At 36.9% G+C, this 27437-nt stretch overlaps 1 protein-coding gene and 1 non-coding gene across 2 annotated transcripts in view; one reads left to right on the top strand and one right to left on the bottom strand.

The window, feature by feature from the left end:
* Positions 1 to 27437, top strand: part of LOC127097882 (uncharacterized protein At4g29660) — a 97958-nt gene that overhangs the window by 42882 nt on the left and 27639 nt on the right. The gene's annotated exons all lie outside the window — the stretch shown is intronic.
* On the bottom strand, positions 18710 to 18778 carry TRNAK-UUU (transfer RNA lysine (anticodon UUU)). The gene has a single exon. It is a non-coding gene; the product is annotated as a tRNA-Lys (tRNA).

The following is a 27437-nucleotide window of genomic DNA, read 5'->3' on the forward strand; positions in this document are numbered from 1 at the left end:
AGCAAAGGTCTAAGTATGGGGGAGTTTGATAACATGAAATAATATCACATTTTTGGACTCGATTTAATTAAATTATATTATTATTTGTTTCAATTTATTTCATATTATTCGATATTACGTGGTATTTTCCCTTCTATTTGTCTCAGGTAACTTATTTGAAGCATAAGTGAAAAAGGAAGAAAAGGGGGGTGAAAAAGAGGATGAAAGCAAATTCCACTAAAGCCCAGCCCACAATTACAAGCCAGGAGCGTTGAAGCTGTGACGACCGCCACACAAGGTGTGACGAGCGTCACGCCCTGCTACTTTGTGTTACGAGCGTAACACATGGTGTGACGAACGTCACACCCCACTCCTATATTTTTGGCTTTTAACGCGCAACAGAGGCACGTTGAAGCCTATTCTTCCGCTTGACTCGTTGAAGCGTGCAAGTTACTTACGGAATGCACTTTTGGAAACGGTTACAAATGAGAGTAATATAAATAGAGCCAAAGATCCAACCCTACAGCTCCCTCTCTCGGTCTCGCTTCTTTTTCCGCCGTGCAAGCATTTACAGCATTAATTTTCTACAGCTTTCTATTATTAGCAATTTTTATTTCCTTTTCTTTTCCAGTCAATTTTCAGAGCACTTAATTAATTTTTCACACAATAGTTTCTACACCGGAAATTATTGTGTATCTTTTACTGGATCTAACTTTACGTTAGATCATAGTATTTTATTCCTTTGCTTTTATTTTCCTGTCCGATTGAAAATTGCAAGAACAAATCCAACCGGTCTGTGGTGGAGTGTTCAAGATTCCTATTAATTATTCAGGTTCTTTAATTTATTGTTTTAATTTATATATGCTCTGCATTACTGTTTATTTATATTGTTTGCCTGATATGGTTTTATTTAAGCATGATAATTGTTCAGACCTGTTTAGCATGTCCGGCTAATTAATTTAGATATCGGTATGTAAAGTAAGCGGAATAAGGAATCAAAACTAAGTTGGTTTAATTTTATTTAAAATTAAAGTCACTCTTTTTATGGTCTCAATTTACAGAGTTAATACCAAGGTTTTGTACGAAAGTAAAAGACATAAAGAAGTTAAAATCAATAGAACGACGGTTTGAGTTTTTAACTGGACAGTGTAAATTGGACATTAATTCTAAATCAGGGCGAAAGCAATTTTTAGAGTTAATTAAATTCTAATCTTTTTCAAAAAGTATTTTTAAAGGTTAAATGTGAGGACGAGAGTTAAGCATTTAGGTTTAATTATATAATCTAAGTAAATAGAGCGAGAGTTTGAGACGAGGGTGTTTAAACGGTTATTATTTTAATGAAAAGAGTTTCTATAGATTCTGTTGTTTTCAAAAAGTGATTTTGGACTTAACTAATAAGTGACAGCTACGTTAACATAAAGTCATAGTCTATTTAACAGAGCGAGAGTTTGAGATAAGACTTTTAAATCAATAGTGTCTACTGAAAAGATTTATTTTAAAAACCAAGAAACCAACGAAGATTTGATTCCCTAATTACGATGAACTACATACCGATATCCGCTTAATTGATATTTAAATTAGATCCAATTTTAGTTTTACTTTTCCCCCTAATCATCAAAAGTATCACCCGCCTTAGCTTTACGAAGTAACCTTAGAAAAACGGTATATCGATTCATAAGTCCCTATGGGATCGACATCTTTTAAAACTACGCGATAGAACTGTGCACTTGCAGTTAGTACCCCAATAGACTTATAAAGTCGCGATCAAGTTTTTGGCGCCGTTGCCGGGGACTTTTATTTGATCTTGCAATCGTTGCCAGATAGATTCAGTCAATTTGTCATTAATTTCAATATGAATGATATGGACAAATCTCTTCCTGAACTGCTAGCCATGTTAAGAACTGCTGAGCAGAATCTGAAGTCAAAAGAGAAGTCCATTCTGATGATCGGAAATGGAAAGAGACAGAACAAAAGACCCACCAAGCAGGATGATAAAGGGAAAGGTAAGGAAGTTGCCAAACCCACTGTTGCTACTTTGAAGCCTAGTGGAGGCATAACAAAGGAAGGCACCTGCTTCCATTGCGGTAAGACCGGACACTGGAAGAGAAACTACCCAAAGTACCTGGAAGATAAGAAGAATGGAGTAGAGACTTCAACTTCAGGTATTTTTGTTATTGAAATTAATTTATCTACTTCTGCATCATGGGTATTAGATACTGGATGCGGTTCTCACATTTGTACCAATGTGCAGGGGCTAAAAAGGAGTAAAGGTTTGGCAAAAGGTGAAGTTGACCTACGAGTTGCCAATGGAGCAAATGTTGCTGCTTTAGCCGTATGAACTTATGTATTAACTTTACCTAGTGGTTTAATAATTCAGTTAGAGAACTGTTATTATGTACCTGCAATTAGTAGGAATATTATTTCCGTTTCTTGTTTACAACAAGTTTGGTTTTTCATTTATAATAAAGAACAATTGTTGCTCCATTTATTTGAATGATATATTCTATGCTACTGCACAAATGAACAATGGACTATATGTCCTTGATCTTGAAATGCCAATTTATAACATTAATACTAAAAGGATGAAACCTAATGAGTTAAATCCAACTTACCTTTGGTATTGTCGATTAGGCCACATAAATGAGAAACACATTTCCAAACTCCATAAAGATGGACTCTTGGACTCTTTTGATTATGAATCATATGAGACATGCAAATCTTGTTTTATTGGAAAGATGACAAAGTCTCCATTCACAGGAAAAGGTGAAAGAGCTAATGATCTTTTGGCCCTCATACATACTGATGTATGTGGACCACTAAACATACCAGCCAGATGAGGTTTTCAGTACTTCATCACATTTACTGATGATTTCAGTAGATATGGTTATGTGTATTTAATGAAACACAATCAGAGTCCTTTGAAAAGTTCAAGGAATCCAAGAATGAAGTACAAAACCAACTAGGTAAGAATATTAAAACTCTTCGATCAGATCGAGGTGGTGAGTATTTAAGCCTAGAGTTTGATGACCATCTGAAAGAGTGTGGGATCCTATCCCAACTTACTCCTCCTGGAACACCCCAATGGAACGGTGTATCTGAGAGAAGAAATCGAACCTTGTTAGACATGGCCTGATCCATGATGAGTCACGCCTTCCAAACTCCTTTTGGGGACATGCACTATTGACAGCAGCTTACACACTTAACTGTGTTCCATCCAAAAAGGTTCAAAAGACACCATATGAGATATGGAGTGGTAAGAAACCACATATGTCTTACATGAAGATTTGGGGTTGTGAAGTTTATGTGAAACGACAAATTTCAACAAAGCTTGAGCCCAAATCTGACAAATGCTTATTTGTGGGGTATCCTAAAGAAACAAGAGGGTATTACTTCTATAATCCTTCTAAGGGCAAAGTGTTTGTCGCTTGAACTGGAGTTTTCCTAGAAAAAGATTTTATTTCCAAAGGAATCACTGGGAGGAAAGTAGAGCTTGAAGAAATTCAAGAATCACAAAGCATTGATACACCTATAGAGGAATTAGAGCAGGAAACACAAGTAGTTGTGGAAGAGCAACCTGCTCAAGTAGAATAAGACCAACATAGGTCAAGCAGGATACGTCACCTACCTGAAAGATATGGATATCTCATAACTGATCAAGGTGATGTATTAATCATGGATCAAGATGAGCTTGTGACCTACCAAGAGGCCATAACTGGTCCCGAGTATGAGAAGTGGATAGAAGCCATGAAATCTGAAATGGATTCCATGTACACAAACCAAGTTTGGACCTTGGTAGAGCCTCCTGTAGGAGTTAACCCTATAGGATGCAAGTGGGTCTTCAAAAGGAAGACTGTCATGGATGGTAAGGTACATACCTATAAGGCAAGACTGGTTGCAAAAGGATATAAGCAGATTCATGGGGTTGACTATGATAAAACCTTTTCACCAGTTGCAATGCTTAAATCTGTTCGGATTTTACTTGCTATAGCTGCATATCATGATTATGAAATATGGCAGATGGATGTCAAAACTGCTTTCCTTAATGGGAATCTTCTTGAGGATGTGTACATGACACAGCCTGAAGGATTTGACATACCAGAAAAAGCCCAAAAGATATATAAGTTACAAAGATCAATCTATGGATTGAAGTAAGCTTCCAGAAGCTAGAATCTTCGTTTTGATGAAACAGTAAAACAATATGGATTCATCAAGAAAGAAGATGAGCCTTGTGTCTACAAGAAGGTTAGTGGGAGCATGATCGTTTTCCTGGTATTATATGTAGATGACATATTACTCATTGGAAACGATATCCCTACCCTACAACAAGTAAAGTATTGATTGGGGAAATGCTTTTCTTTGAAGGACCTAGGTGAAGCAGCCTATATATTAGGCATCAGGATCTATAGAGATAGATCACAAAAACTGTTTGGCCTAAGTCAGAGTACATACATAGACAAAGTGCTGATATGCTTTAATATGCATGATTCCAAGAAAGGATTCATACCTATGCAACATGGCATGTGTCTATCAAAAACACATTCCCCTTCATCTAAGGAAGAAAGGGATCGCATGAATAAGATTCCATATGCATCTGCAATAGGATCTATCATGTATGCCATGTGATGTACTCGACCAGATATCTCGTATGCTTTAAGTGCAACGAGTAGGTACCGATCTGATCCTGGTGATGCTCATTAGGTAGCCGTCAAGAATATCCTTAAGTATTTGAGAAGGACTAAGGACTCATTCTTGATATATGGAGGTCAGGAAGAGCTTGCTGTAATTGGATACACCATTGCTAGCTTCCAGACAGATAAGGATGACTTTAGATCACAATCTGGTTATGTGTTTTTCTTATACAGTGGCGCTGTGAGCTAGAAAAGTTCAAAGCAAGATACAGCTGTTGATTCTACAACTGAGGCCGAGTATGTTGCTGCCTCAAGTGAAGCAAAGGAAGCTGTTTGGATCAAAAAGTTCATTAGTGAACTTGGCATAGTTCCTAGCATTGTGGATCCCATTGGTCTCTATTGTGATAACAATGGTGCTATCGCACAAGCTAAGGAGCATAGATCTCAGTAACGATCCACACACATACTTAGGCGTTATCACCTCATTCGAGAGATATTAGATATAGGAGATGTGAAAATATGCAGAGTACCTACACTTGAAAATATTGCTGACCCACTGACAAAGCCTCTTGCGCAGCAGAAGCATGATGGCCATACTAGATCTATGGGCATTAGGGGTATGCTTGATTGGCTCTAGTGCTAGTGGGAGATTGTTGGTGTAAGCCCTAGAGGCCAATACTTTTGGTACTTGTATCAAATTATTTATTAATAATAAAAGGATTTTTCTTTATTACGTTTGTTTAATAAAGTCCCTAGAATAGCTAGTCCATTTAATGTATCAAGTGTGACTTAATCATGAGATCCCATTAAACATAAGGAAACTATTCTTAAAGTATCCATAGTCGAGCTTTGTTGCGAAGTGGGATAACATTAAAGCATTAAGACTATTATGTATATAGACTGATGATCACATCTCATGGATCATGGATAAGGAGTTATCAAGTCTTAAACATAAGTATGAATATTGAGATTAATATTTATACGTGATTGACCCGCTATGAGAATACTATATATAATGTTATGCTAATAAGTTATTCTCATGGTAATAATGGTGTATACCATCCTTTGACCTGAAACCAATATGTACCTTATATGTAGAGTCGAGTGCCTTATTGCTGATCAAACGTTGTCCGTAACTGGATGACCATAAAGACAGTTGATGGGTACTCCACGAAGCATGCTGAGGGACATGAGTGACCTAGATGGAATTTGCCCATCCTGCGTAACAGGATATATGTCTACGGGCCCAATATTGAACTGGACAAGGATGACACGGTCTATGCCTTGTGTTCAATATAGACATAAGGGCAAAAGGGTAATTATACACATAAGTATTATCACAAAAGGATTTGTCAGATCACATGACATTTTCGTGTCTTGGGTAGCAGTGATGTGTTGCTAGATACCGCTCACTGTTTATTATGTTAATTACGTGATTTAATATAATTGCTAATGTCGCGAAAACCTACAGGGTCACACACAAAAGGATGGATTGATGAGAGATGGAGTAACTAAGGAACACCATAAGGTACGACGCACTTAAGTGAATTGTAGAACATCGTAAGGTACGGTGTACTTAAGTAGAATACGAAATATGGTAAGGTACCACACACTTAAGTGATTTTGGCATATCATAAGATATGGGCCACATGCACTTAAGTGGGCTTTTTAGCTTGCAGCCCACACAAGTGGTTCTATAAATATAACCCTTGTGCAAAAGCATTTGTGTAGTTGTAATTTCATTTCTCTCTCTCTCTCTCTCTCTCACACACACACACACACACACATACACACACACACACACATACACACACACACACACACACACAAAGCCTTCATTCGTAGCAGCTAGCACTAAGATTGAAGGAATCCGTTCGTGTGGACTGAGTAGAGGCGTTGTCACCATTTAACGTTCGTGATCGCTCCGTAGATCTGCATCAAAGGTTTCAATCGCCACAAGAGGTAACGATTTTATCACTGATCATGCCCATTCGTAAGGATCACTAAAGGAGAATTTTTGTAAATTCCAATGCGTTTTGAATCGTCCTTCTCCTTCAATCATAACATGATCCATTCTCATACATAAATCACACATGTTTCATACAAAGCATATTGATTGGTTTACCAAGTGAATACTTGTCCATGATGCACACCTAAGTACCGTTGCTTCCAAGCATCACCGTATACTCATTTCCATAACCTAGGTTATCTTTCTAAGTTATTAATTAAGTTATACTCCTAAGGTTTCCTCACTAATCATCATATGTTTTTAACCATTGATGCACACACACAATAACAGTACTTAGTATATATCATAATATGATTCATAATATTCATAAGGTATACACAAAGTAATTATAACATGGTACAGTAAACGTAGTCAAGTTATTACACTCAATTAATTCATCAATTTATCCTAATCAAGATTTAGGTTAACATTTATTCATTGCATAAGTATACAAGAATAAAATCCTTGGCCTAATGGTAAGGCTTGTACCATACTAAGGAGGTCTCGGGTTCTACCCCCATTGGTGACATATTTTAATTTATCAAGGAATTAATTCATGTCAATCGATTGATTGAGAGAATTCTCGATAGTTCTTCTTTTTCCCATTCTTTCTCTTCCTCTTTTATCTTCTCTTCCTATTTCCTTTCTTTTCTTCCTTTTTGATAACTCTTTACCTCTCCTACCGACTCTTTCTTTCTATCTTTCATTCCTATCCACTTCTTCTTTCTTTTTAATCCTCACCACACAATATACATATATAATATATATAATATCAAGTAGTAATGAAAATATCTCAATTGATATTTTATCTTCCAGTACCAATTGACTAATAATAAGGAAAGACTAGTATAGTAGTTGCATGATTAGAATGTGTTGAACCAGATTTGTTATGAAGAACAATAACTTTAATTTGTAGAGTTTCAATAAGAAAAATATAATTATGAAAAATTAATATTTGAATGTTTTTGTTTTTGCATATAGAATATTTGTAAACATCTACAAAAAAATAAAGACTTGATCATCTATACAAGAAATGATCATCTATGCCTTAGTCGACACGTTTTACCATCTAGACCTCAATTCTAAATGGTCAAATGCACCGCAACAAAGAAATGATCATATCTCCCTATAGGAAGAAAAAATTGTCATCTACACAAGATTCAACGAAACTTAAAATCTGATCATTTTACCTCAACTAGAAGAAAGAATAATCTAAACAAGAAGGAAAGAAATTGTCATATGTGCTCTAGTAAACAAGGTTTAACATCACTACAAGATAGTGTTACCATGTACACCTAAAGGCAAGAATGATAATATGTACCCTAAGAGACATGATTATACATACTCAATGTAAGTAACTAGTTTTGCCTAATCAAAGAGTTGATCTCCTACCCCTCATTCATAAAGACATATTGTGCTATGTCACCTACATCAAATATTCTCGTTGTTCATATTATAACAATATATTTATTATAAGGAATAGAAATATAAGTATCAATATAAAAAAAGTAATGTATAAGAACTTGTAAGAACAAAAAGTGTTCTACAACAGACTCCATGATTTTGATGATAACAAAGGATGAAACCAAAAATGGCACCCTAACGAAAAGTTTCTAAGTGTGCAGGGTTCTAAAGAAAGAAGAAATAAATCTGATGATGTCATCAGATGCACAACAAGATCAGATACAAATTATCAAGTATCAGAAGCATCTAAAGAGGAATCTCGTTTCAAGAAGCTCTGACTCTGGACAAAACTACAAAGTATCAGAAGCATCTGAACATGAAGTAAAGTCTAGAAGCTCTGACTCTGAACAAATGCCCTCTGTAAATTCTGAAGTTATCAGCGCCATCTGAACTTTCAAGAGATAACATCAGAAGCCAGTTTCTCCAGATACACAAAGACTCTAATCAGAATTGTTAATCATGATGAAGTAACGTTTAAGCCAAGTTAAAGTTCTGCAAATGGATTTCCTCAATTAGAAAGAGACGTTAATCTCCACTTCCAAGAGAAAAGATACTAATTGTGGTAAGTAGTCACTTCTAAGAGAAAAAGTCTACTGCAGAAGCTATTAATGGAATGGCGTAACTACATCTCAATATCCAACAGATTCAACGCTACTTCAACTCTACTTCAACTCCTATAAATAGAGAAGAAATCAACATTCAGTAATAAGAAATCACTAGCCAAAACTATACTGAAATTATATCACGCTCAAGAAAAACATCTTTGTTCTTCAAAGAATTTCACTAAGCTTTTGCTTATCAAGTGAAAAATTTGTTCTTAAGTTTGTAATATTTGCTTTCTTAGAAGCACTCTAGATTACACATCTTGTATCTAATTTTATTTGATTTCCTCAAGTGACTCTTTGTAGTCTGTAGACTTGAGAGGACTAAGAGATTTTCTTCTCTCTTAGGGGTTGTTTGTAATCTTTCAAGATTAGTGGATTAAGTCCTTGTTGAAGGCGAAATCACCTTGGCCGGGTGGACTGGAGTAGCTTTGTGTTATAAGCGAACCAGTATAAAATCATTGTGTGATTTCATTTTGCAAAAGCGCTTATTTTTCAAACAATTCAAACCCCCCCTTTCTTGTTTTTCTCACCTTCAATTGGTATCAGAGCTCCGGCTCTGTTATTGATTTTCAAATCAAACACTTAACCGTGTAGAGAGATCCAGTGCGAGAAAAACAAATGGCCCACTCAAATGAGAAAGATTCTTACAATGCCAAGCCTCCTGTTTTTGATGGAGAAAAGTTTGATTACTGGAAAGATAGAATCGAAAGTTTCTTTCTGGGTTATGATGCTGACCTCTGGGACATTGTCACAGATGGATACAAACCTCCAACCTTAAATGGAGCTGAAGTTCCCAGAAGCAAAATGTCAGAAGATCAGAAACGTGAGTTCAAAAATCATCACAAGGCCAGAACAATACTTCTAAATGCTATATCATACAACGAATACGAAAAGATCACCAACAGAGAGACGGCTAAAGATATACTTGACTCTCTGAAGATGACCCATGAAGGAAACTCCCAAGTCAAGGAGACGAAGGCTCTGGCGTTGATCCAGAAATATGAAGCCTTCAAGATGGAAGATGACGAAGCTATAGAAGCTATGTTTTCCAGATTCCAAACTCTTATTGCAGGTCTTAAAGTGCTAGACAAAGGATACACGACTGCAGATCATGTTAAGAAGATAGTCAGAAGTCTGCCAAAGAAATGGAGACCAATGGTTACTGCTCTGAAGTTATCAAAGGATCTGAACAATATCAGCCTTGAAGAACTTGTTAGTTCTCTCAGAAGCCATGAGATAGAACTAGAGGAGGATGAGCCTCAGAAAAGGAACAAGTCAGTGGCGCTGAAGTCCAGACCTGAAAGACGGAAGTCAGACAGAACCAAAGCTCTCCAGGCAGAAACTGCAGATACTGACGACTCTGAACCTGAAGACTCTGATGATGAAGAAGAACTGTCCTTACTAACCAGAAGAGTTAAGCAACTCTGGAAAAGAAGGAACAACAACAACTTCAGAAGATCAAGACCCAGAGGGGATAGATCAGAGTCAACTTCAAAAGGTAAACCTAATAAAGATATTACCTGTTTTGAATGTAAAGAAACAGGTCATTATAGAAATGAATGCCCCAAGCTGAAGAAAGATAACTCTAAGAAAGAAAGCTTCAAGAAAAATGCCTTCAGAACAAAGAAGGGATTAATGGCCACCTGGGACGATAGTGAATCCGAATCATCAGAATCTGACTTGCTGATGAACAGGCCAACGTAGCTCTTATGGCTACCACATCCAGCAGCTCAGATGAAGAATCTGAAGAGGTATTTTCTGAACTTTCTAGATCTGACTTAGAATCATGTTTATCAGAAACTCTTACCTCTCTTCAGAAATTAAAACAAAAAGTTAAAAACATTAAAGGTCTTCTTAAAGCAAAATCTGAAGAGTGTAGTAAACTTGAGACAACAATTCTAACAAGAAATGATACAATCATATCTTTAACGTTAGAAAGAGATGAAGCTAAAACGAAAAGCTTAGAATTAGAAGAAGTGTTGTCTCAAGCACCACAAACTTCAAATGAAATTATTTATAAATATGAAGAAGCCTTTCAACAATTTCTGAAGAATGGGATAAATAGGAGTATTATGGCATCCATGATTTATGGAGTAGGTCAGAATAATAAAAGGGGAATTGGGTATGATTCTGATTCTGATAAAACTTCTACCAGTAACCAAATTAAATCGCCTTTTTCATACCACTACACACACACACAAGAACACAAATTTAAAAATGCTAGAAGATCCAAAGTTGTAAGAAACTCTGGGAAAACTAATCTGAAAGGACCCAAGAGATTCTGGGTACCGAAAGATAAGATCATCTATGTTGCAGATATCCTATGCAGCAAAGTTCAGACACCAGTCATGGTACCTGGACTCTGGATGCTCGCGACATATGACGGGAAGAAAGTCTATGTTCCAAAGCCTGGAACTTAAAGACGCTGGCTTCGTAGGCTTTGGAGGAGATCAGAAAGGAAGGATCAGAGGCTCCGGAACTATTGGTAACGGTACTCTTCCCTCTATATCTGATGTTCTTTATGTAGAAGGATTAATGCATAACTTGTTATCCATAAGTCAATTAAGTGATAACGGTTATGATGTAATCTTTAATCAAAAAACGTGTAAAGCCATTAGTCAGAACGATGGCTCTGTCCTTTTCACAGGCAAGAGGAAAAACAACATTTATAAAATAAATCTTTCTGATTTAAAAGATCAAAATGTTAAATGTTTAATGTCAGTTCACAAAGAGCAATGGGTATGGCATAGACGCTTAGGCCACATTAGCATGAGAAGACTTTCTCAGCTAACTAAACTTGAGTTAGTCAGAGGCTTACCTAAACTGAAGTTTTCTTCAGATGCTCTGTGTGAAGCTTGTCAGAAAGGAAAGTTTTCAAAAACATCTTTTAAAAAGAAAAATGTTGTTTCTACCTCCAAGCCTCTGGAGCTTCTTCACATTGACTTATTTGGTCCTGTGAAAACAGCATCAGTCAATGGAAAGAAGTATGGACTTGTAATCGTTGATGATTACAGCCGCTGGACATGGGTAAAATTCCTAAGGCACAAGAGTGAGTCTCACTCTGTATTCACCAGTTTCTGTTCTAAAGTGCAAAAAGAATTTGACTCTAAAATTGTTAGAGTCAGAAGTGATCATGGTGGAGAATTTGAAAATAAAGATTTTGAAGAATTATTTGATTCTAATGGAATATCCCATGATTTCTCCTGCCCTAGAACTCCACAACAAAATGGAGTTGTAGAGAGGAAGAATAGGACACTCCAAGAAATGGCCAGAACCATGATCAATGAAACAAATGTAGCAAAGCACTTTTGGGCAGAAGCTGTAAATACAGCGTGTTACATTCAGAATAGAATCTCTATTAGACCTATTCTGGATAAGACTCCCTATGAACTGTGTAAGGGAAGAAAACCCAACATTTCATATTTTCATCCTTTTGGATGCATTTGCTTTATATTAAATACTAAAGAACATCTGAACAAGTTTGATTCCAAAGCACAGAAAGGTATTATGTTAGGATACTCAGAACGCTCTAAAGGCTACAGAGTATACAACACAGAAACCAAAATTGTGGAGGAATCAATTCATGTTAGATTTGATGATAAGCTTGACCCTGAAAAGTCAAAGCTAGTTGAAAAGTTTGCAGATTTAGAGATCACTCTGGTAGAATCTGAGAAAACTCCAGAAGCAACTGTCACTCCAGACTCTGAAGAAATTAAATCTCCAGAAATTCCAAGGAAAGTCAAGAGTCGTAGCAACGTATCTGAAGATTTGATTTTGGGAAACAAAGATGAACCTGTTAGAACCAGATCTACCTTCAGAACTTCTGAAGATATTCCTCTGGGACTAGTGTCTCTGATTGAGCCTACGTCCTGTGATGAAGCTCTTCAAGATAACGATTGGGTGGCAGCTATGCAAGAAGAGTTAGATCAATTCTCCAAGAATGATGTCTGGGATCTCGTTCCTAAACCCAGAGGCACTCATGTCATTGGAACCAGATGGGTTTTCAGAAACAAACTGAACGAGAAAGGAGAAGTTGTCAGAAACAAAGCACGACTGGTAGCTCAAGGTTATAGTCAACAAGAAGGTATTGATTATAATGAAACTTTTGCTCCAGTCGCAAGGTTAGAGTCTATTCGTCTCCTTGTATCTTTTGCTATTAATCATTCTATCAAATTATACCAAATGGATGTCAAGAGTGCATTTCTTAATGGTTATATTTCAGAAGAAGTGTATGTTAATCAACCTCCTGGTTTTGAAAATTCAAACTTTCCAGAACATGTTTTCAAACTTAAAAAACTTTATATGGACTAAAACAAGCCCCAGAGCTTGGTATGAACGTCTGAGCAATTTTCTTCTGGAACAAAATTTTATCAGAGGGAAAGTTGATTCTACACTCTTCTGTAAAAACATTAATAATGATCTCATGATATGCCAAATTTATGTTGATGATATTATTTTTGGTTCTGCTAATATCTCTGTTTGCCAAGAATTTTCTAAGCTAATGCAGGCAGAATTTGAAATGAGTCTAATGCAAGAACTAAAGTTCTTTCTGGGAATTCAAATCAATCAAACTCCAGAAGTCACGTACATTCATCAAAGCAAGTACATTAAAGATGTTCTGAAGAAGTTTGACATGACTGAATGCAACTCTGCAAGGACTCCTATGCACCCAACTTGCATTCTGGAGAAGGAAGAGGTAAGCAACAAGGTTTGTCAGAAGCTCTATCGAGGTATGATAGGCTCTCTTCTCTATCTGACTGCTACTCGTCCTGATATTCTCTTTAGTGTCTGTCTTTGTGCCAGATTCCAATCAGATCCTAGAGAATCTCATTTAACAGCTGTTAAGAGAATTCTTAAGTATCTGAAAGGAACTCCTAACCTGGGCCTGATGTATGAGAAAACATCAGAGTATAGGCTTTCTGGTTATTGTGATGCAGATTATGCAGGAGATAGAATAGAACGAAAAAGCACATCTGGAAATTGCCAGCTTCTGGGAAACAATCTAATCTCCTGGGCTAGCAAAAGACAGTCAACTATCGCTCTATCAACTGCAGAAGCAGAATACATCTCAGCGTCACTGTGCACAACTCAGATGCTCTGGATGAAGCATCAGCTAGAAGATCTTCAGATATTTGAGAGTAACATTCCTATCTTTTGTGATAATACTGCTGCTATTTGTTTAAGTAAGAATCCCATTCTACATTCCAGAGCCAAACACATAGAAATAAAACATCATTTTATTAGAGACTATGTTCAGAAAGGGATAGTAACGCTGAAGTTCATTGATACAGAACATCAATGGGCAGATATCTTTACTAAGCCTCTAGCTGAAGATAGATTTCTTTTTATCTTAGAAAATCTGAACATTAAAAAGTGCCCTGAGTAAAATTTGGCTCTGAACATGTAAAATGAGACTCTGATAAAAACAAATACACTTCTGCCTCTGACTCTGATACTTCTACCAAGTTAAGAAGATATCTGAGTTAGAAATCTTCAGAAATCCTTTGGTATTCCTGAAGATCAGATACATCAACACGTGGGGAACATGCGTCTAACCCTAGAACTTCTAGACAGCTGTCAAAAGAAATCAAAGGTCAGAACGCTTGAAATCTCCTCGAGCAGTGTGCTTACTGTTGGGATTAGACATTCATTAATGAGCTGTAATCATTTTTCCCCCAAACGTGCTATTTTGGTTTTTGTGCTAACGCTGGTATGTGTGTCGTTTTACATGTGTTTTTACTTAGGTATATAAACACTTTTCTCACATTTCACACACTTATCACTTTCACTCACTCTTAAACCCTAAACCCTCTCTCGAAGTTTTCTCTGCAACTCCTTCAGTTCTTCATCTTCTTCATCAATTTTCTTCATGAATCCTCAAGAGCAAGAAGTTTTTAACTTCTCCCAACAAATGGAAGCCGCTTCTAATCCCCAAACCTCAAACACTCAAACACCCATGGTTATAGACGTCACCACAACCCCAGTCTACAAAGAACCTCACATTCTTGAACGTGAACAACACATAAACCTTTCAACTCCCTTTGAAGATTTAGATGTACTGTGTGAATCGCTGGTAGATTTTGAGAATTTAAGAAGAAATGGCGTTGATCTCACTGAAGATCTTCGCAAGCAAGGTTGGGAAAACTACTTCAACAGATTGTATGGTCCAATCTATCCTCTTCTGGTGAAGGAGTTCTGGAGATGTGCAGATGCTGATGACCAGTTCATTGTCTCGTTTGTTCTGGGTGTGAAGATTGTCATCACTGAAGCATCAATTGCTTCCTTGCTAAACATGGAGAAAGCTGGAGGTAAAAGGATTTACAATATTCCTCCAAGGTCCAAGCGCATCACAGAAGTCATTAACCCTACAATCTTCAAAGCAAACGCTGAGGGAAATCCCTCTAAGAACAAGGAGCTTCATCAGAACCTCCGAGTTTGGCTGAAGATTATTCTGGGAACAATCCATCATCGTCCAGCCTCCAACTCTTCAGATTACATAAATGCTGATCAGAAATGCATCCTTTACTGTATTCAGAAGGGTATCCAGATCAACCTCCCTGTTCTCCTCTTCAGATATCTGAGGGATTCAGTCAGAGAAACCAGGAATAATATGAAGCCCAGATCCTACATTCCTCTGGGAAGATTGCTCTCTGATGTCTTCATTGAGCATGGCTTGGTAGATGCTCTGGAGAAGACCAGATGTATGGATGATCTGGCAATTGACGTTGGAAAGCCTCTGAATGCCAAAAACCTGAGGAGCATGGGAATCATCAAAGACATTAGAGTCAAGCCCACTATGGATGTGACCTGGGAAGCTCTGAAAGATCAGAGGAAGATGCCTCATGGCCTTGAAAGGTTCTTCAAGAATGAACCCAGAGATGCCATTGCTATCTACCTTCAGGATCGTCTGGATGAAGGCATTGATATTTCTGATTTCCGCCTTGAAGACTGTCTGGACTCTGTAGAAGATTTGGTCAGATACAAAAGAGGTCTTTCTGAGAAGAAGATAGCTGAGGAAGCAAGGAAGGCAAAGAAACCCAGACTTGGAGAATCTTCTGGAACCAAAGCTCCTCTGAAAATCTCTTCTTCTGGTAAGTCTATTCCTCCTGTTACTTCTGTAATACCTATGATGGCCTCTTCTACTCCTCTCCCAACACCTCCCACATTTACAACCTCTGAAATCCCTCCTTCAACCATCAGAACCTCTCAACCTCCACCTGTTCTAAAAATTGCTCGTAATTTCACAACAACCTCTGACCCTAATCAACTATATCACCACAGCTCTTCCTCATCCTCTGAATATGAATCACCCCCTTACCTTTCCCCTTCTTCTGACCAAGAGTTCTCTGAACAAGAGTCCTCTGACCAAGAACACTCTGACCCTAACTCCCCAACAATAGCTGAAATTTATGCTAAAAATTTCGCTCCACAACCCACACGACAATCTGAAGTAACCTCTCCCCTCCAAACTTCACTTCCACCATAACAAACAACAACCTTACCCTCTGAAACTCAACCATCTGATCCCTTCACCTCTAATATCACTCCACCATTTATTCCCGCTGTACCTGGACCAGACTCTGACCCTTTAGACCTAAATCCATTATATGCTTCATCTCCTAGTCTTCAACCAGACGCAGATTCTGAACTTCAAGCAGAATCTGAACCTCAACAAACTGAACCTCCCTCTCTAAATCTCAGCCCTCAAAACTCTCCACCTCATTCACCTGAACCTGAACCTGAACTTACCATACCTACCCTTGAGGAGGCCATTATACAGGTTGCAGAAGCTTCAGTCCAGAAGATCAAGTCTCTGGCTAAAAACTCTGAAGTTAGTGATGATCCTAAATCTGTTAGGACACACTGGAACAGAGTCATTAGTTGGATGACCTCTGAGTCTTATAGGCTGAAGAGTATCTCTGAACAAGTCAGAAATGGCTATATCAGAGACTCTGAGGAAAGACTCCAAGAGAGACTGGCTAGAGAAGCTGAGGCCAGAAGATTAGAGGAGGAAAGATTGGCAAAAGAAGCTGAAGAAGCAAAGAGGTTGGAAGAAGAACGACTGACAAAGGAAGCAGAACTTCTAAGGATTAAGGAAGCTGAAGCCAAGGCTCAGGCAGATGCAGAAGCCCAAGCTGCTGCTGAAGCTGAAGCTCAGCAAGCCCTGATTCAGGGGGAGTCTTCCTCTGCGATCCCTCTGATTCTTAACACTCTGAAAGAGATAAAGCAAGATCAGCAAGAGATCAAGAAAGATCAGAATGAGCTTCGTGCCAGGATGGACAAGCAAGATGCTTTGAATGAAAACATCCAGAACATGTTTGCCATGTTGCTTCAGAGACTTCCTCAACCTCCAAACCCTTAGGCACTTAGGATTTATTTTGTTTGCTTGCCTAATGTTTTTGCTTCTGTCTTCTTTTTAGCTCTGATATTCGTCTTTGAATCTGATGTTGTGACTGTGTTTGCCTTTGTGCTTTTTAATGAATTGTTTTTTCTTTATTACTCTTTTATTTTTTATGCCTTTTTGATTATGCCAAAAAGGGGGAGAAATTATTAAATAGCTCTGATGAAAATTATGTCTAAAACCTTAAGCATTCTGCAACAATTATAGAAATAGTTCTGATATAAATAGCTCTGATTAAATAACTCTAACATTAAAATTAAGAAATTGCAGAAAGTTTTCAGAAACTTAATTACTTGGAAAGCTCTGGTAAGAACTTCTGAACTCCCTAGTACTAACTCAGGGGGAGCTTTTGTCTATCTGATCTAATATTTTTCATGTTTCATCTGATAATTTTATTTGTTTTGTCATCATCAAAAAGGGGGAGATTGTAAGAACAAAAAGTGTTCTACAACAGACTCCATGATTTTGATGATAACAAAGGATGAAACCAAAAATGGCACCCTAACGAAAAGTTTCTAAGTGTGCAGGGTTCTAAAGAAAGAAGAAATAAATCTGATGATGTCATCAGATGCACAACAAGATCAGATACAAATTATCAAGTATCAGAAGCATCTAAAGAGGAATCTCGTTTCAAGAAGCTCTGACTCTGGACAAAACTACAAAGTATCAGAAGCATCTGAACATGAAGTAAAGTCTAGAAGCTCTGACTCTGAACAAATGCCCTCTGTAAATTCTGAAGTTATCAGCGCCATCTGAACTTTCAAGAGATAACATCAGAAGCCAGTTTCTCCAGATACACAAAGACTCTAATCAGAATTGTTAATCATGATGAAGTAACGTTTAAGCCAAGTTAAAGTTCTGCAAATGGATTTCCTCAATTAGAAAGAGACGTTAATCTCCACTTCCAAGAGAAAAGATACTAATTGTGGTAAGTAGTCACTTCTAAGAGAAAAAGTCTACTGCAGAAGCTATTAATGGAATGGCGTAACTACATCTCAATATCCAACAGATTCAACGCTACTTCAACTCTACTTCAACTCCTATAAATAGAGAAGAAATCAACATTCAGTAATAAGAAATCACTAGCCAAAACTATACTGAAATTATATCACGCTCAAGAAAAACATCTTTGTTCTTCAAAGAATTTCACTAAGCTTTTGCTTATCAAGTGAAAAATTTGTTCTTAAGTTTGTAATATTTGCTTTCTTAGAAGCACTCTAGATTACACATCTTGTATCTAATTTTTATTTGATTTCCTCAAGTGACTCTTTGTAGTCTGTAGACTTGAGAGGACTAAGAGATTTTCTTCTCTCTTAGGGGTTGTTTGTAATCTTTCAAGATTAGTGGATTAAGTCCTTGTTGAAGGCGAAATCACCTTGGCCGGGTGGACTGGAGTAGCTTTGTGTTATAAGCGAACCAGTATAAAATCATTGTGTGATTTTCATCTGGAGTAGCTTTGTGTTATAAGCGAACCAGTATAAAATCATTGTGTGATTTTCATTTTGCAAAAGCGCTTATTTTTCAAACAATTCAAACCCCCCCTTTCTTGTTTTTCTCACCTTCAGAACTCTTTATTGATAGTAAACCTCAAAATAAACCTTTCCAAACGAGACTATTATTGAATAATAGAATGTGGGGATCAAACCCATGACCACGTGGTTAAAAGCCACGCGCTCTACCACTGAGCTAAGTCGGCTAATTTTTATGGTTTATTAAAAAAATGGAATTATGACTTAGTTTTGTATCAATAAAATTTAAATCATAAAATTTATATGATATTTATTATATATAGTTGTAGAAAATTTGTAGCGCCTTAACTTACATATAAAGCATAATCAAAATAAACAAATATAGTATAACTTAAACCATAAAAGTTTCATGCATTTTAGGAATAATTTAAATCTTATCTCTACAAAACCAATTTTAGAAACTTGTCATATACGTTATAAAAATCTTAAAACATTTATTTCATAACACTATAATTAATACTCCCCCCGTTTTTTATTATAAGCCGTTTTTTACTTTTCGCACATATTAAGAAATGTAATAATTATAGTATGAAAAATAGAAATTATGAAGTATTTTACAAAATTGTCCTTCATTAACTATATTGGAAAAAAATTGACATAATTGAAAGGAGGGAGAATAATAAATATTTAAGGGTATAATAGGAAAAATAACATTAATGATTCATTAATATTATAAAACGACTTATATTGTGGTACAAAATATTTTTGCAAAATGACTTATAATAAAAAACATAGGTAGTGGCTTATTACATTAACAAATAATTTAATCCACCAAACTTCAAGGATTGATTTTTGTTACAAAAACACATTTATAGCATTATATCATGAGAAGTGAAACATTGATGAAATATATCCAACCGCAAATTTATTTTTACAATGAACATTTCAAATCTTTCCAAAATCTTTAGCACAATTTTTTTACACCTATTAAGTTCACAAACATTCATAATTATACATTTATATAACTGTTTAAAAACACGTAACTATAATGTTTGTGATCTCATATTAAAGGTATCAGTCATACATTTGATAGCAAAGTCAATAAAAATGGGATGATTGAGTAATTAGAGGGGCATCCTAATTTTTATATATGTAATTACTAAAATTAGAATAGTTATTTATTTGGAAGAAAATTTTTAAATGTTAAATAACTTAATATGTACTAATTTTAAATGTTGAACCAGATTTGTTATGAAGAACAATGACTTTAATTTGTAGACTTTCAATGAGAAAAATATAATTGTGAAAAATTAATATTTGAATGTTTTTGTTTTTGCATATATAATATTTGTAAACATCTACAAAAAAATAAAGACTTGATCATCTATAGAAGAAATGATCATTTATGCCTTAGTCAACAAGTTTTACCATATATACCTCAATTCTAAAAGGTCAAATGCCCCGCGACAAAGAAATGATCATATCTCCATAGAGGAAGACATATTATGATCTACACCAGATTCAACGAAACTTAAAATCCGATCATTTTACCTCAAATAGAAGAAAGAATAATCTAAACAAGAAGGAAGGAAATTGTCATATGTGCTCAAGTAAACAAGGTTTAACATCAATACAAGACAATGTTACCATGTAGACCTAAAGGCAAGAACTATAATATGTACCATAAGAGACTAGTTATGCCTAATCAAAGAGTTGATCTCCTACACCTCATTCATGAAGACATGTTGTGCTATGTCACCTACATCAAATGTTCTCGCTGTTCATATCATAACAATATTTTTGTTATAAGGAATAAAAATATAAGTATCAATATAAAAAAATTGATGTATAAGAACTCTTTATTGATAGTAAAACTCAACAGAAACCTTTGTGAATGAGAAAATTATTGGATATGTGTAGCGGGGTTTTCGTTACCTTTAGGTTTATTGACTAAACCAAAAGTCAACATACAATTCGAGTCACCACGCACTTTTATTTGTCCAAAGGAAAGACTAAAAAGCGAACAAAAGCCAAGGTAAGAAGTTTTTCAAATAAAAAACTAATAAAAATGTCAGAGATCTAGGTAAGGGGGTTGGTTATGAAATGGGAAGGTTTTACGCACCCAAAACATCCTTAGTACTCTAAGGGAACCCTTTTTGTAAATATGTGTTGTAGGTTGGTATTTGTGAAAATATTTGAGCAAAAGATTGGAGGGATGAGAAGAGAATAGATTATATTTACAAATTTTTTTGTTTGAATGGATGAACCCATTGCCTACGTACCATCACAAAGGAGGATCAAAACCTCGTAGTTCGGGGTAAAAATCTCAAAGATTGGTGAATTGATTTGATCAAAAGCCTTAAGGTCTTTTGTTATCAGAGGGAGAAAACTCAACCTAAACCAGCAATCCACCATGTGAGGAAGGCTTCAACATGCTAGTGAGGGGTTAACCCTATAATAAGCATGGAAGACTTATAATCCAACCACTAAGAATGAGGTGAGATTTACATCAACCACTATGATAACTCAAACCTATGACTAATGTTTATGAAAAGGTTTTAACAAAGTGGCCATTGGAACCACAAAACAACTTGAAGTGAGTTGTATTTACAAGTTAAATTTATTTACAAAATAAAGTCAAAGTTGGATTAAGATTTATTCACAATGAGTATTGATGAAAATGGTTTTGAAAAGTCAAAGGCTTAAGGCCTAGGTTTCTAATTTGAAACAAAGTCAAAGTTTGAAGAAAAAGATTTTTGGCTTGGTTAGAGTGGGGAGAAGAAGAGAAGGGCTAGTCCTAAAGAATACAAAGATAAGAGGGGAAAGATAAACCCTTGGAGTTCCTTTTCTTGAAGTCATAGAGATGACTCAAGATGCTCATTTCCTTTGGACTTAGAAAACAAACAAGCAATCAAACAATTGAATTCAATCTCCTAGGATCTCCATTTGACTTATCTCTTAACTTGGCTATTCATGACAATGGTCCTCTTTTCACAATCTCAAGGTGGGATCCCTATCACACAAAAGCAAACATCAATAAGTTCACAACACAACAAAGGGAATGGACAAAGAATAAGTTTGATGGAGAAGTCCTTTGAGGTCAACTTTGAGTTTTAGCATTCTAAAGGCATGAGGCCTAGTTGCTCTTCAACAAGTTTTTGCATTCTAAAGGCATGAGGCCTAGTTGCTCTTGAACTCCTTTAAGCATAGGTAAGTCCTAATTCTAAGTCCTTTATCCTTTTGCATTTGGTTCACACAAAACAAACACAAAGCAAACACAAGATAACAATATATTTATATACAATAATGGGCTCAAATGAGCAAAAGAAAAATAACATAAACATAAAATATGTGTTCAAGTGAACAAAGGGAAAATCAATATGAATAATGAGCAAGAAATAAATGGCATTAAAAGTAAATGACAAGAAATTAAATGCCCAAATTAAAGTTAGTAATTAGTGAGGTTATGTTAGCTTGTCATAAGACAATGTAGCGCTATGTTAAGCAATCGTAAGTGGACTAATGTAGTAGTCACACCTATCTGAGGCCGGTCAATAAAAATATAGGCAAAGAACACAAGTTAGATATCATGACTAGTAAGTCAAGCTCCATAAACTTGTCATGCCAAACAAAAGGGGAAGGGCCTTGTATTGACTTTAAGTTTCTTGCTTGACCAAGAAGCAACCTATCTTGGACACAAAACAACTCACTTGATCATGGATCAAGTTGAGTTTGGTTTGGATCAAAGAAGGTTAAACCTCTCATTTGTCAAGACCAATGATGGGAAAATAGCAAGTGTACTATTTTTCTCACTGTAGAAATAAAAGGGAAATTCCCGGTTTGTCGATCTCAAGGACTGCTTGACGACACAGAGTTTATAGATTGTTTCAATTAGATAAAAGCCTTTGGTTTTTGTGTTGTGATTAATTATACTACCAATTGCAGATAAATAAAACAAGTAAAAAGGTTGAGCGAGATACAAATGAGAGAAGATTGCTAGGGTTTGGTGAATGAAACTTCTTGTAACAGATATAATTTATGAAGGTTTAGACAATATTCCTGTCCAATTAATTCCGGTCCTCAAGATTATCTATTCCTAATTCCTTAGTGAAAAGACCTTTGATTATGTAACCTAATTACTATGTCCATAAATAATTAAGTTCATACTCAAGCATTCAAATATCAAGAATTACCGGTCAGATAGAAAATCCCTAGTCCTAGGTTATTTTTACTATCCAAAGTTCTTATCCAGATCAATGAATAATCGCTGTCCAGCTTAAACTATTCATATTAATCATCATTCGTTGGTCCGACGAATAAAGCATAAAGAACAGTAATAAGAACAAATCAATGGAAAAGAAGAAATAATCAATGCATTCATAAACATCAAATCTGTCACATTCAGAATCAGGGTCACCCCCCTAGCAATGGGGGGTTTAGCTACTCATAATCGAAATAAAAACAAAGATTAACATTGTTGTCATTACAGAATTTCGTGAGGAATCAATCTTCAATCGTCGGAAAACTCTTGAACATATGAATCCTTTGATAATCGTAGAGTCTCCAGCTCTCAAAACGCGTCTTTTCTCTCCAAATCGTCCAACCCCCGGAAAATCGTGTTCTGCCCTCTTAATAGCTATTCAGTTGGACTTTTCCTGATTTTGTGCTCCATACGCGTACTGAGCTGTCCCATACGCGTACTGCACGAAGACAGCCTCTGATACGCGTATTGCCCAGGCTGGTACGCGTATTGCCCAGGCTGGTACGCGTACTGCCCAGTCCCATACGCGTATCACCAGAGGCTTGCTATTTTGCTTGATTTTCCATCCCTCTGGTCATATGCGTATGCTACGCGTACTGGGCAGGTCCATACGCGTATCATGTAAGGCCATACGCGTATGGACAGCAGGTTCTCCAAAAAATGATTTTTTCTTCCGTTTTCTTGCTCGGGCTTAATTTCGCATCTGACGTTTGATTCCCTGAGCTTCCAAACTAGTTTTTTACCTGCTAACATACCAAAAAGTGTAAAATATCCTCAAGAAACTCATAAGTAACAACACACTTAATATTATAGAATTGAGCTTATATCTAACTAAAAATGCTTCAGTTTACATAGTTTACCTGACTTATTTACGGTTAAATAGTGGAATGTCTAGCATAAATGGTGACTGATCACAACCCCAAACTTAGCTTGTTGCTTATCCTCAAGTAACATTTTATTACCATCAAAGATCATGTCACCCAAAACTTACTGTAAAACAGTTCTTACCACAATACTGCTGAAATCTTTCGCACTGGACCTCTCGATGTTTTTCAGGTTTTCTGATTCTTCCACATAGCCAACGAGATAGAAACTCTTTCCCTCAGAGATATGACTTTACCTGTCAGCTTATATCACACTCTCACCAAGTCTCTCTGGGTTAAAGTGTTATCACTCTCAAATCACAATATGCAATATCAAATCAGAAGTTTGAATAAATTCTCTCATCCTATCAACATGTACAATCACACACACTATTTGAGGTCTTTTAGGGTTGTAACGGGGCTTTGGTTTAGGTAGGGTATGAAATTGGAACAAGGTTTTTTTTTTTTTTTTTTTGGGTTGTAACAGGGTTTCGGTTTAGGTAGGCTATGAAATTTGAACAAAGGTTTTTGGTTCAGAGTACATGAAATCATTCTCTCACTACGTTTCTTTTCTATTATTCCTGTAGGGTTATGCAATCTCTTTTCCTTTTATCTATAGTGAATGTAGCATCTTTCAAAAGCTGTTCTTTTATTGTTTTTCGCTTTTCTCTTTTCTTTTTCATGTTGTTGTTTTTTTTTTTTTCTTTTTTCTCCTTTTTTTTCTTCTTTTATACGACATTCACTTACTATTCATGTACTGCAAAGCTACCCCAAACTTAAAGGTTGCTATTCCAACAGCAACCCCAAACTTAGATAGAAACGTAGAGATGAAATCAATTCTCACATACTCTGAACAGGGTAGGATAGGTACAAGGTCATGGCTTTAGAAAAAAAACGGGTATATCAAAAATAAATGATTAACAGGCTCAACAGGGTAAAACAATGGATAACAATAATAATGGGATGGCTAGAAAGGCTCTAGGTGATAAACAAAAAAAACATGCCTCAATGTGTGTATTCGTACAACTAATACTAACAAAAGAACATACGTAAACCAAGATTGATAAAGACATACCTGATATCTCTCATATGATGATAAGTGTTTGGCTTTTTAGGATCTCACCAGGACGGGTTAAGCTGACTTGTTCGATCATACCTCTGAGTTCAAAGCTCATGCTCGTGGTTCTGATGTTAATCTTAACCAGTGCGTCCAATCATAAACAACAGTATCTATAGTCAGGGGACTGAAAGAGAGGACGCCCAAGTAGTTGGTGTAAGTGATCAAGAAAACCAATAGCCAGACATAATCACGTATCTAACGAAATAAACAGGAAAATGAAGGTAAACCAAATCAAATTCATTAGAATAAGGCAACCCATAATAGGTGATTACATCAAAGCAACAGAAATTAAAAACTGAATAAATAAAAAAAACAAAAATTACACAAAGAAAACCAAAAGTACAAAAAAAACATAATCAAAGTCAATCACCCAGTCCACCGTCCTGCATATGGGTATCAAAGTCAATCTCATCTGTCGGATCCAACATAGTGTGCCCTCGTGCGAAGGCAGAGATAGGCGTCAACGTCTCTGTGTGACCCGACGGAGTATGCTGCTGCTGAGGTGGTGTCTGGTGCGGTGGCTTCTGCGGAATCTCTCCCCCTATCTGAACTGGCTGGTTCCACCAAGGAAAGGTGAACTGGCCAAAGTGAGGTGCTGGAGGCGGTCCGGAGAATCTATCTCTAAAGCGCTGTGCCTCCTCCCACAGATCTGTCTGATGAGTAAGAACTCTCCCTAACAGTCCATACTGAAAGCAGAAGTCCTGCATAACACAAAATTGTGACATCTGCATCCGGTACTCTCTGGGGTTCTCATCAATCGGAGGAGGCTGAGGAGGTTGTGTCTCTGCTGCAGTCGGCTGAGCCTCCTGGTGCGGAGCACTGGTGCTTCCCTCCCTGTCTCGTGGTCGCCTCAGAGGTCGGGGCGGATCATCTGAGACCGTCCTCTCCTTCATCCAATGGGCGTTCAGCGGTGCAGCCGGTCGCAACATCAGTGAATCAGAGAAATCCGGAACACCAGCTTTCTTGCACAGCAGGTAAATCACAGTCGCATGGCCTAAGGATTTCTTTGGCGACTGAGCGATGTCATCCATATCAGCAGCGATGATCTGTCCAATATTCACTTGTTTCTGATGCAGGATATGATGAAGAAGTAGGGCACGCTCTGATATCAATTCCGACCCGCTCCGATTAGTGCTCAAATTATGACGAATGAAATACGCCAATGCCTTAGGAATCGGAGCTAGATCAACTACCATAATCTTCGTCGGAGAGATTTTTGAAGTGGGTGCCCAATCGTGACCTGGCCTAATCAGTGAGTTTTTCATATCAGTGTATGGCCAGTAGTTCTTGTCAGACCGTTTCATTTCGGTAAACGGGCAAACGGAATCATAGAATTTGCATTTCAGCACACTGTTAATCGTCTTCCCATCATATTTGATCACTTTGCCCCTTACCCATGAAACGAACGCTGCATTCCCTGTGGGGTCTTCTTCATCAGATGTTACCCTTAGTGCATTAGCGTAGAACTCCCAGATCAGATCCAGTGAAACCGGTTGGATTTTGTCATTGAAGTAGATTAACTTCTGCTTTTTGAGAATATTAGTGACCTCTGGAAACGTATCATTCTGATACATCCAGTGTTTTTCTTCGACCATGCTTCGACTCTTGATTTGCTCATATCTATCTTCATGGTATGTGGTACGGAATGGGTTGACATCGTTTGGTGATTGAGACATGATATGGATCTGCAGACTGAATGAAAGAGAAGAAAGCAGAGAAAAAATCAAAGCAATACGCACAAAACACGTAACGAAAACAGTGAGAAAATGAAGTCCGTATGGACAAAAACTGTATAAGCATGCCCACAAAATGATACGCGTATGATACGCAGCCAATACGCGTATCTGGCTCCCATACGCGTACCATACGCGTATGAATCTGTCATACGCGTATGATACGTTGCTTAAACCAGTGCAAAAAGTGATCTGCGTAACAGATCACGTATCAGAATGTGATACGCGTATGGCCTGGTCCCTTACGCGTATCATACGCGTATTCTTCTCTTTTACGCGTATCATACGCGTTTCACCAGAGGAGCGCATTTTTGTTGTCCAATACGCGTATCATGAGATCCATACGCGTATTGGCAGTTTCCCTTTTTCATTTTCAAATTTTTTTTTTCTATTTTAATAAAAAAATTTCTTTTCTTAAAAAAAAACTGACTCAAGCAAAAAATAAAATGACAAAACCAATCAAACCTCCCTTGGGTTGCCTCCCAAGCAGCGCTTCGTTTAACGTCGCATGGCTCGACGGGACACCTCATACTCAGATGAGTTTAACAGTTTCAATTGGTCCCCCTTCACCGGGATTGTATGGTTTCAACCTATGACCATTAATTTTGAAGGTGTCGCCATTCTTCTCATTTTTAAGCTCTATTGCTCCATAAGGAAGTACTTTGTTAATGACAAACGGTCCAGACCATCTTGACCTCAATTTCCCTTGGAACAGCTTCAACTTGGAATTAAACAACAGTACAAGTTGTCCCTCCCAAAATTCCCTCTTCTGGATCTTTTGATCATGCCACTTTTTTGTTTGTTCTTTGTAAATTTTGGCATTTTCATAAGCTTGATTCCTGAATTCTTCCAACTCATGAAGTTGAAGAATTCGGGATTCACCAGCTTTGAAAAGATCACAGTTAA

This window comes from Lathyrus oleraceus, chromosome 6 (assembly GCF_024323335.1).
Source record: "Lathyrus oleraceus cultivar Zhongwan6 chromosome 6, CAAS_Psat_ZW6_1.0, whole genome shotgun sequence".
Taxonomy (NCBI): domain Eukaryota; kingdom Viridiplantae; phylum Streptophyta; class Magnoliopsida; order Fabales; family Fabaceae; genus Lathyrus; species Lathyrus oleraceus.